This window comes from Dasypus novemcinctus, chromosome 10 (genome assembly GCF_030445035.2).
Source record: "Dasypus novemcinctus isolate mDasNov1 chromosome 10, mDasNov1.1.hap2, whole genome shotgun sequence".
NCBI lineage: Eukaryota > Metazoa > Chordata > Mammalia > Cingulata > Dasypodidae > Dasypus > Dasypus novemcinctus.
Window position 1 is genome coordinate 79,442,095 of NC_080682.1, and position 12,730 is coordinate 79,454,824.

The window sequence follows — 12,730 nt, forward strand, 5'->3', positions numbered from 1 at the left end:
ATAAGCTGATATAAATGGCAAATATTGATTTCAATGATATGAAATCATTAGAATAAGCAAGCTCGCAGTCAGAATCCATAATATAGTTTACCAGGGAATTGGGTGGGGCTAGGGAATATGGAGTTAAGGCTTAAAATGTGCAGAATTTCTATGTGGGATGATGGAAAAATTTTGGTAATGGATGGTGGTGATAGTAACACAGAATTGTAAAAGTGATTAACAGCACTGAATTATATATTTGAATATGGTTAAAAGAGGAACTTTTAGGTTGTATAAATTTTAAAAATTTATTCTGGTAAACGGATGTGGCTCAACCAATTGAGCTCCCATCTGCCATATAGGAGGTCCAGGGTTTGAAGCCCAGGGCCTCCTGGTGGAAGGCAACATGTGGCGAGCTGGCCCACGTGGATTGCCAGCCCACACAGGAATGTCACCCCATGCAGGAGTGCCAGCCAACGTGAAGAGCTGGTGCAGCAAGATGATGCAACAAGAGACACAGAGGAGAGAAAATAGAAGACATAGCAGAATGGGGGTTGAGGTGGTGCAAGAGAGTAATCGCCTCTCACTCTGGAAGTTCCCAGGATCAGTTCCCGGAGCCACCTAATGAGAATATAAGCAGACACAGAAGAACACACAGCAAATGGACACAGAGAGAGCAGACAAAAGGGGGAAGGGGGGGCCGGGGGAAGAATAAATAAAATAACTCTATAAAAAATCAAAATCAAAATCCATGGAATTGCACAATGCAAATAATGAACTCTATGATAAACCATGGACTATAGTTAATAGTAAAATTATAAAAATGTAACCTTCATCAATTGTAACAAATGTACCACACCAATGTAAGGTGTTAATAATAGAGTGGTATATGGGAATTCTGTATTTTTTGCACAATTGTTTTGTAAACCCATGACTTCTCTAATAAAATAAATAAATAAGTGGAATAGAAATCCAATCCTCTGGCTGAATCCAATGTATTCCAAGTTTGCATATACACAGGAAATCCTCCAGTAAATCATAAAATTACACAATAGCACTGAAACAATTAAATATTCATCATAAAATATAGAAGACAATACGATAATATACTTTTCTCAACAGGAAACAAGTTATCAATTTTAGAGTATTAAAGCATTTAAGAAATCTCTAATGGCAAGGCCAATGGCTTTATGCTATAAAACAAAAAGTCAATTACTTAATAAGAAAGTAAATTTAAAATAAAGAGCAATAGGATGAGAAACCACTGACATTAAATTGTCAAATAAAGTTTAGTATAATAAATAAGGAACTGATAAAAATATGAAAGATCAATACCCTTTTCTGAGGGATAAATGTCCAAAAGAAATAAAAAACAAAAAATACAAAAAAGTAAACAAGCATTTGAAAATATTCTCAGGCTCACTAATTTAAAACAATGCCAAAACAGCATCCTACTAGCAAAAGTAAAAATGAGAAAAATCCAATGTTAGCATAATTATGGATAAAGAGACACTCAAACATTGCTTATAGTATTATAAATTAGGATAACCTTTCTAAAAGCAGCATGGGAATATATGCCTATTAATCCCCCTTTGGTGAAGAAGAAAATTAATTTTTAAGTATTTGTTTCTAGCTGTACTACTTACTATTGTGGAAAACCTGGATATAAGTCAAATGCCCCAAATACAGGGTTTATATCACTATGAAAACACTAATATATTAATAAGGTGAAATATTGCTAACAAAAATAATAAATCATTGGTTATATGAATCATGAAAAAGTGAAATACCAGAAATTAAAATAGTAGGAATACAACTTGTTAATTACAAGAGGTAAACATAGCTGTATGATAAAGATTTTTTTAAAAAGGAAATGGAATCCTGTAAATGGTGGGTATTTTATGATAAAAGCATTCTTTACATTTTTTGTTCATCTGATGTTTTGGTTCAGAAGCTTTTGTCTTGGGACAACTATAAGTTTGGTTAAATACATATAAATAAAAATATATGCAGTTTTCCATGAATTTTCCCAGATAATCAGCTATACAATTTGGCGGCGGCATCTCATGTCTATCCTCTTACACCCTGTTCCCACTCCTAGGTATGGCTGAAAGTCGGAACAATTTAGTGATTACAGTGGATGTTGTGGTGCACCCGCCAGATTTCCACTTCAGGACTGAGGGGCCCATTCCTCCACTTACTGGGAGTGTTGGCTGACAGCTCTCATCTGAGTGCCTCTCCAAAAATTGCCTTCAACTAAAGAAAGCTGCCTTGCCTAAGGTCACACCTCTATCCCTGAGGGCAAACACTTTCAATAACTTTCCAATGACAGGAAGTAGGGTATAAAAGGCCAGACCCCCTTGTCTCAAGGAAAGACACCCCTGAAGGCCATAACAGCCCCAGTTTTCCCTATGGAAGTTTCGTTGGGACTGGGTAACTGTTACTCCTCCCTCTGTTCCAATATGCCATCAATAGAGACCAACACTGAATCTCCAATACAACCCCATTCCTCCAGGAGACTAACAAGTCATTTGAGAGTCAATTGATTACTTTGGACTTCTTCATCCCTAGAAGGAGCATTGTTTGTTTTGTCTAGAATAAATTCATTTCCTGGGTATCAGTTTGTCTTTCCTATCCTCAGAGCCTCAGCACCACCATCTAACAACGTATAGAGTGTTTGATTCATTGACACAGAATCCTCCATAATATATATTTTTAAATATTTATTTTATTTATTTCTCCTACCCCCTTGTTGTTTGAACTTGCTGTGTCTATTCATCTTCCTTGTTTCTTTAGGAGGCACTGGGAGCCAAACCCAGAACCTCTGAAGTGGGAGGGAAGTGCCTAATCGCTTCAGTCACCTCCTCTCCCTGCCTTGCTGTGTGTCTTATTATGTTTTTCCTCTTGTTGCATCATCTTGTTGTGTCAGTTTGCCATGCCTGCCTTTTGCACCAGCTCACTGTCTTCTTTAGGAGGCACCAGGATCTGAACCAGCGACCTTCCATGTGGTAGGCGGGATCCCAGTTGCCTGAGCTATATCTGCTCCTGCATATATATATAGATCTGCAGATCTATATATATAAAATATATATATTTTTTAAGATTTATTTATTTATTTCTCACCCCACCCCACCCCATTGTCTGCTGTGTCCATTTGCTGTTTGTTCTTCTATGCCTGCTTGTCTTCAATTACGCAGCACCGGGAACCGATCCTGGGACCATCCAGAGTGGGAGAGAGGTGTTCAATCTCTTGTGCCACCTCATCTCCCTGGTCTGCTGTGTCTCTTATTATCTCTTCTCTGTGTCTCTTTTTGTTGCATCATCTGTGCTAGTTCTCCACTCAGGTCAGTTTGCCATGGGAGCCAGCACTCTACACGGGCCAGCACTCCTGTGTGGGCCAACATTCCACTTAGGCCAGCTCTCCACATGGACCAGTTTGCCTTCACTGGGAGACTCCAGGAATCAAACTCTGGACCTCCCATACAGTAGATGGGAACCCAATCACTTGAGCCATATCTGCTAGCCACTGTGTAATATTTTATTGGACCAAGAAACTGATTTCACAATAGAATGTGTTCAGCAAGGACACATGACCATAGTATCAATTGTCAATATTTCATACCACACCACAGAAGTTGTCAACCTGACAGAGTGATGAAATGGCCCTTTGACTATACAAGTAAGGCGCTGCTTTGGAGATGATCTCCTGTGTGGATGGGGTGACATCTTTCAGGATGTAGTATATACCCTAAATGCTACTACATGGGGATAGGTCCTCAATAGGTATAGTCTATGGGCCTGAGATCCAAGGGAAGGAAGTAGGAGTGGCCCTGTGCCCTCCTTACCATCACTCACAGTGACCTACTTGGGATACTTGTGCTTCTTGTTCCTGCAATTCTAGGGTCTGCAGATTTAGATGTCCTGGTTATTGACTTGGTACTCCTAGTGTCCATCTTTTTTTCTCTTATTTTTTTAAATTGTGGGAATATATATGTATATATACAACCTAAATATTCTCATCTCAAATACTCCCAAGCATATCATCCAGTGGGAATAATCACATTAAAATATTTTGGTGCCCTCACCACCTTCCATTACTAAAACTTTCCTAACTCCCCATAGAGAAACCCTATCCCGTTTAGGCATTATCTCCCTATTCCCCTTGCTCCAGGCCCCTGGCAATCTATACTCTACTTTCTGTCTCTATGAGCTTGCATATTCTCAGATACTTTCTTTGTAGTTATCATAGGGCTTAAATTTAACTTGGTAGGTCTATAACAATCATGTTTGTTTTTATACCAACTTAACTTCATTAGTATATAAAAGCTATGTTCCTATACCCCTCACCCTCTCACCTTCATGTAGCTCTTGTAAAATATTACATGTTTATAAATTTCAAGTCCAAAACCACTGATTTATCATTACATTTTACGCATTTTCCTTTTAGACCAATAGGAAATAAAAAGTGGAGTTACAAACCAAAAAATGCAAAAGTACCAGCATTTATACTTAGCCATGTTGTAACCCTTCTAACCATAGCCCTTTCTTTCTTCATGTGGCTTAGAGCTGTTGTCTATTCTCCTTTCCTTTTAGCCTGGAGAACCCCCTATAGCATTTCTTGTATCGCTGCTCTAGTAGTGATGAACTTCCTCAGCTTTTGTTTATCTGACAATGTCTTAATCTTCATCTCATTTTTGAAGAATGGTTTTGCCAGATATAGAATTCTTGGTTGGCAATTTTTTGCTTTCAGTGCTTTACATATGTCATTTCACAGCCTTCTTGCCTCCATTATTTCCTATGAGAAATCAGCACTTAATTTCATTGAGGCTCCCTTGCACGTGGCACATTGTTTCTCTCTTGCAACTTTCAGAATTCTCCTTATCTTTGGCGTTTGATAGTTTGAGCATAATATGTTGCCACGTGGTCTATTTATGTTTATCCTGTTTGGAGTTCATTGAGCATCTTGAATGTGTATTAACATGTCTTTTGTTAATTTTGAGAAGTTTCTGGCCATTATTTCTTCGAATATTCTCTCAGTCCTTTTCCCTTTCTTCTCTTACTGGGATGCCCTTATGTATATACCGGTACACTTGTTGATATCCCACTGATTCCTCAGGCCTTGTTAATTTTTCTTAATCCTTTCTTCTTTCTGCTTTTCTAAGACTGAATGATTTCAATTATCTTATATTCAAATTCACTGATTCTTTTTTTCCTGTTATCTCCAACCTGTTGTTGAATCCATCTAGGGAATTTTTAATTTCTGTTACTACGGTCTTTAGTTCTGTTTGTTCCTTTTCATAATTTCTAATTCTTTATTGATATATCTCTTTGTGTTCATCTATTGTTCCCTGATTTCCTTCTGTTCTTTATCCATGTATTCCTTTAGCACTTTGAGCATATTTAAGAATCTTTGTCTGGAATGTTCCAGGTCTGTTTCTTCTCATTGTTGGCCTCTAATGCTTTAATCCTCTCCTTTGCCTAAACAATCACTTCCTGTTTCTTTGTATGTTTCATAATTCTTTATTAAAACCTCAACATTTTGATATTTTAAAGTGTTATCCCTGGAATTTAGACTCTGATGCATATGTTCCTTAAGCTTGTATCCAGCTAGTTTTATGACAGTTTTCCCTTCAATGTCAGGAGCTAACAAAAAAAGAGAAAGGAAGGAAGACAGAAACTACCTTTCCCAATCTTTGTAGATTAACCTGTGGTAGTGCTCTTCTTCAGGGCATATCCTTATGAGTTTATAGAATAGCTTGAAGCCAATGCATAGGCACCCTCTCAGATCTTTTCTCGGTATGCATCTTGTCTTTGGCATGCACATGTGGCCTGAGGAATTCTCCCATTCACATCGATATGAAAGTCCACTCTTCCCTAGGAAACAGTTTCCTCACAGACATGGACATTGCACTGTGTATCCTACAGCCAGCAATCCCCTGCCTCGGCAGCCCTTGACTTCTCTTTCATAGCATTCTGCAGGAGAGCTCAGTGAGCTGACTTCTACACACAGGGCAAGTTCTGGGACAGTGAATCCCTCAGGCCACCACCAAAGAGAATGGACCATACATACATGCTCTCGGTATGTGCAAAGGGTTGCTCTGCTCCCTCCAGAACTGGAACCAGGAGCCCACACTGGGAGAGGGCCAGTCAGGATACCACAAGATCCTACCACTTTTAAGTTGCCTTTTTCTTGATTTGACACTTGCCCTGTTGCTGTAATCTTTTAACTATTTTTTGGAGCTTTGAGAAAGATGTTTCTGGCAGTTCTTTGTTGTTCAAAGTTCTCTGGGGGGACAGAGCCCTGAAGCTTCTCACTCTGCCACTTTGATCAGGTGCCACTCCCTGTGGCCCATTTTGATGGTAAACGGAAATAAATGCCACAGCCATAGCCAGAGAAGCGCAATGGTAACCAGAGACCACCAGATAAGCCATGTAGACAGCAGAGATGCCAACTGAGGATGAGGAAAACTAAAATGGGTAGTAGGGAAAAGAGACAATGTGTATCACTTGTGACCTTCAGATCCAGGGGCTGTAGTTTGTCCCACTAACCTTCTTCTTCTAAGTTTCCTAGGAAAAGAGATGAACCAGAACCCTGGAGAAGTTGTTTCCAAAACTTATTATAGAAAGTGAGTGGGTTCAGTGCAAAGGGCTGGCTATAGTGGATGCTATAGTGGATCCAGTTCCCCCATTCTGAATTCAGGCAAGTCTTTCCTTAGCTGCTAGGAATACTGGCAGCTGATGGTTCTCAGCCAAGTCTCTCTCCAGATCTTGTCCTTTTCTAAAGATAATCTCTTGGTTGAAGCTCATGGACAGTTCACATCCATCGTGGTCCAGGCCCAGGTATGAAAGCCTAGCCCTCATTTCCGCAAGGCAGGACAACTCCAAAGTTCCCCATAGGATTGACTGAGAGATCTTTGTTATGACCACATTGATGTTCAGCTCTTCTTCTGCCCAGACTTACTTCCTTCACTACTCTTCAGTTAATGAATCACAGGACACTTCCCCGCAAAAATCTCTGCAAGCAAATCTCTATCTCAGAGTCTGTTTCTAGGCAGCTCAACATGCCACAGTTATATTCAGGTTTTATGCTTTGTTTTGGTTTTTAACAGAAAATACTACTGCTTACACAAAGCTTTAAGCTGTGAGACTGTATGTAATGCTAATTATTATTGAGTGATATAAGTCTAGAAAGCTCATTTACCTCACCAGTAATATTGACACTATTTCTTCTTGGTTGCATATGCTGAATACCAGAAGCAGTCAGGAATGCTTTCAGTTTTACATCTGTGTAATTGTTGTCGCCTTTCTCCCTCAGGATCCTGGTTGTATCAGGCCGAGTTTTTCTTTCTTTAATTTCTCTCCCCTTCCCCCCCCCCGCCCCCACTCCAATTGTCTGCTCTCTGTGTCCATTCGCTGCGTTTTCTTCTGTGACTGCTTCTATCCTTATCAGTGGCACCGAGAGTCTGTTTCTTTCTGTTGCCTCGTCTTGCTGCATCAGCTCTCCGTGTATGCGGCGCCATTCTTGGGCAAGGCCGAGTTTTTCTGTTCCATCTTTCCAGAAAGCCACTAGTACTACTAGCTGTCACTTGTCTCCCTCCACCCATGATCATATAAGTTCCAGATGCTGAGAGAGTTGTGGGAATCTCTCCAGTGTTGCCAGCATAGAAAGAACTTAAATTCCTCTGGTTAGCAGTCACCATCTTGTTTGTGTCTTTCCTTTGCCCCATTGCTTTTTCTGTCATGATCACAGATTTACTTCCTGACTCCTGTATCTTCAAATTCCTCTGTCCATCTGAATTTAAACATCTATCTATAGTAAATCCCTGTATTAGTGACTTATTATGCTGTCAAAAATGACAAAACTGCAAATGGCAACTAAGTTCTTATCTTCATTTTTTTCTCTCTCTCCCTTCTTCCCTCCTTCTCTCCTTCCCTTCCTTCCATCTTTTCTTCTTTCCTTCCTTCCTCCTGACAGCAAATATTTCTTGTGTACTCACTCTGAGTCATCCCTTAAGTGAAGCTAAGCTATACCTAACTTTATTTAACGTTGATTTTAGGGAGACAACCATTCCCTCTCAAAACCTCCCCAGGGGTCAAGGTTGGCAGCAGATTGCTAGGTTGGTTGAGTCTTGTGGCACATCCCACTGGAACAACAAACGAGAGCTTATGCCCATGGATGCAGAGTAAGTTAACAGCATCCTCTTTGTGTAGGAAAGCTTCCAAATTTTGTAAAGGTACACTATATTTAGTGTAGAAAAAGGGAATGTCCCTAACCAGTAGGTTTCTATTAACCAGTTTTCAAAGACGAATTGGACAGATGATGGAAACCACAATCCAACCCCCTCCCCAGTGGCTCCTTCCTGTGTACTTTCAAATTTAAAAACTACCTAAAATTGAACTTTCTCCATCCATACATTGTTTTTGCCTTAGTCTTATATGACCAATCCTGAAGCTTAGACAAACTTCTTAACATTTCCTCAACCTCCAGGTTTCTGACCTCACAATTTATTCTCCATTTATTACCTTGCTTCTTCCCAGGAAGTAACTTGGAGTCAGCAGAATGAACTATTACTACCCTTGAGGACATTATCTCAGAGGAGAGCCTTTTCAAACTGAGAAATGTGTAGAGAAAGTATACAAAGATTGTGACTTTTAATGTGATTACTCCTGCAGTTGCAGAACCTGTTTTGTTTTTACTCATCTTTTGTGTCTGATCATGGATATCTTTTCTCTGATTTCACCTTAAACTTTTGTCTCATTTCTGAATCGGGATTCAGGATCATTCATGCTATTCCACTTTTAGTCCCCTCTAGTAAACTTCTTGAAACTCCAGATACCCAAGTCATTCCCCCACAATAAATCCGTTTTCTTTCTCCCTTCTATCCTCCATCCTTTACTCCTTCATTCCCTTCCTCTTTCTTTCCATCTATCTTTTCTTCCTCCTTTCTTTTCTTCCCCATGGCATTTCTATAGGATTTATAATATTGGTATTATAACAAGATTTCAAAAGTAAATGAAGATACTTCATTAAACAATGAAAGCTTATCTCTGATTCCATAGGAAGTTTCATCAAAATAATAATAAAATAATAAAAATTGGCAAAATCCATAAAAATAGGAGAGCAGTAGAGAAGACAAGACAGGAGATAGCAATAATCTTTTGGAAAGATTGGAAAAATTCAAACTGATGGAACAAAGAGAACGGTAGAAGAAGAAAGATTAACTGCACCACAGAATCCTGGAAAACACTGAAACTGAAGGCAGGTCCCTTTAAAGATGGGAGTGTGAGATGTGGTATAGCAGTTTGATATGGTTATGAATTCCAAAAATAGATATTGGATTATGTTTGTAATCTGATCTGTATCTGGGCATGATTGAGTTATGATTAGGGCATTGAGGTCCCACCTACCAAAAGGTGGGGAAAAAAGGCATGGCAAAGAACAGAGTTGAGGGTACTTAATGTTAGAGTTTTGATGTTGGAGTTGGATGCTGAAGCCTTAAGCTGGAGCCCCGGAAAGTAAGCTCACAGAGGAAACAGAAGTAAGCCCCAGGAAGAGAGGAACCCAGGAAGCCTGAACCCTTACAGAAGTCAGTAGCCATCTTGCTCCAACACATGAAAATAGACTTTGGTGAGGGACGTAACTTATGTTTATGGCCTGGTATCTGTAAGCTCCCACCCCAAATAAATATCCTTTATAAAACCAACCAATTTCTGGTATTTTGAATCAGCACCCCTTTGACTGACTAATACATGTGGGTACAAAGAGAAAATTGTTTGAAAGTCTTCATAATGACAAATTAGATCCTGGGAACTTCTTCCTAATGTGGCATAGCCAAATGCCTATCCTTCCACAACCCTGGAAGAAGCTGGGAGGTTTATTCTCCCACAAGGCTGAGTTGAAGGCTCTTGGGGTGGTACTCTGGGCACAGCTGAAAACAGAGTATAAAGTGGAATTTTGCATTCTGAATTATAAAACCCCTTCCCCAGCCCCTTTCCCTTGACATATTCCCAGAAGTGTGGCAGCCAAGTTTATAAACTCCTAGGCAAAAGGATTTCTCTAATGGAGAGCTGGCCAGCCCCCAAATGTCCCAAAAGGATTGTGATCCTACTTTGAAGTTCAAAAGTCAACAACCTTCTTTAACTCCATGTTAGCTGAGTGGGGTAAGTCCAATAAATCAGAGTGTAGGAGCTGAAGTCTGTTGAGGCTCAGGGCCTGGCTATCATATTGTCAGTCCAGAGATTCAAATCCCCTAAATATATCTTAAACCCCAACACCAACTACAATTCCAGTAAAGTATCATGAAAGTCTTGTGGAAAGAGATCCCAACTGAGTCCAGTTCCATCACGCAGAGCCTAGAGTGCCTACAACTGAAAGCAGGAGGATTGTATCCAGTATCCATGTGGAATCTAAGCCCCCACTTGACATAGATGTGCAATGGACACAACTAATCCAATGTCCACAGAGAAAATGTGGCATTGGTGTGGGAAGGGTGGCCATAGTGGCTGCTGGGTGCGGGGAATGGGAGGAAGAGATGAGAAGGGGAGGCATTTTCGGGACTTAGAGTTGTCCTGGGTGGTGCTTCACGGACAACTACGGGACATTGTAGATCCCCCCAGGGCCCACTGGATGGAACATGGGAGAGTGTGGGCTATGATGTGGACCATTGACTATGGGGTGCAGCGATGCCCAGAGATGTACTTACCAGATGCAATGGATGTGTCATGATGACGGGAGAGAGTGTTGCTCTGGGGGGAGTGGGGGGGGGGGGGCGGTGGGGTTGAATGGGACTTCATGTTTTTGAATGTAATATTTTTTTAAAAAATGAATTAGAAAAAAAAAGTCAATAACCTCTGATTATTCACCAGAAGCATTTAAGTGCCCCAATCTTAAATATGAACAGACAGTCCTATATGAAAAGTCACGAATGTGAAATGCAAACAAGTGTTCAGCAGGAGATGACAATATAGAAAATAGAAGAAAACTTCATATAATTAATGCCCTTAGGGAGGTAAGAAAAAATTTTGCATCCATGAAATAAGAACAGAATGCTATTTAAAAACAAAGCAGGGGCGCTTTCATCTTCACCCCAACCAGACTAACACTGAGCTACAACACCGAGCTAAGTGGAGCCGAGTTATAGCACTGAGCTGTGTGCCTCCATCTTTGCCCTGGGTGCATTTCCACCAATGCCTTGACCAAGTTCAAGCTGCAACACTGAGCTGTAGTCAAATAAACATTTGAGGGAAGCAGACTTGGCCCAATGGATAGGGCATCCACCTACCACACGGGAGGTCCGTGGTTCAAACCCCGGGCCTCCTTGACCCATGTGGAGCTGGCCCACATGCAGTGCTGATGCATGCAAGGAGTGCCGTGCCATGCAGGGGTGTTCCCCGCATAGGGGAGCCCCACGTGCAAGGAGTGCGCCCCATAAGGAGAGCCGCCCAGCGCGAAAGAAAGTGCAGCCTGCCCAGGAATGGCACCACACACACAGAGAGATGACACAACAAGATGACGCAACAAAAAGAAACACAGATTCCCAGTGCCACTGATAAGGGTAGAAGCGGTCCCAGAGGAACACACAGCGCATGGACACAGGGAGCAGACAACTGGGGGGGGGGGGGGGCAGGGGAAATAAATAAAAAATAAGTAAACATTTGTAGTGAAAAAAACAAAAAACAAAAAACAAAAACAGGAAGCTATTGCAGAGTGAATTCAACCCAACAAGTAAGAAAACCAAGAGAAAGACAAGATAGAGGTCTAGAAAACAGGAGATTCAAAAAGAGAGATGTAGGTGGCAGACTTGGCCCAGGGGTTAGGGCGTCCGTCTACCACATGGGAGGTCCACGGTTCAAACCCCGGGCCTCCTTGACCCATGTGGAGCTGGCCCACGTTGCAGCGCTGATGCGCACAAGGAGTGCCGTGCCACACAGGGGTGTCCCCTGCGTAGGGGAGCCCCACACGCAAGGAGTGCGCCCCGTAAGGAGAGCCGCCCAGCGCGAAAGAAAGTGCAGCCTGCCCAGGAATGGTGCCGCACACACAGAGAGCTGGTACAACAAGATGACGCAACAAAAAGAAACACAGATTCCCATGACACTGACAACAACAGAAGCAGACAAAGAAGAAGATGTAGCAAATAGACACAGAGAACAGACAACTGGGGTGGGGAGGGAAGGGTAGAAAAATAAATAAATAAATAAATCTTTTTAAAAAAAGATTATAACAATCAAAACAGTATGGTACTGATGGAGGGATAGACACATAGATCAATGGGACAAAATAGACGAACTAGAAAAAGACAGTCTTTTCAACAAATGGTGCTAGAGTAATTAGATATCCATAGACAAAAAACAAACAAAAAAATCCCCTCAATCTAAACCTCATACCTTATACAAAAATTAACTCAAAATGGGTCATAGCTTTAAATGTAAAAATGTCAAGCTATAAAAATTATAGGTGAGACCACAGAAGAAAGTTTTTGGGACCGAGAGCTAGATAAAGAGTCCTTAGAAATGACACCAAAAGCATGATCAATAAAAGAAAAGAAATGATGAATTGGACTTCATTAAATGTAAAAACTTTTGCTTTGCAAAAGATCCTGTTAGAATGAAAATATAAGCCACAGACTAGGAGAAGTATTTACAAACAAAATATCTAACAAAGGACCAGTATGTAGAATATATATTAAAACTCTCAAAAATCGACAGTGTAACAACAAACAATTCAATTAGAAAATGCACAAAAGATATCAAG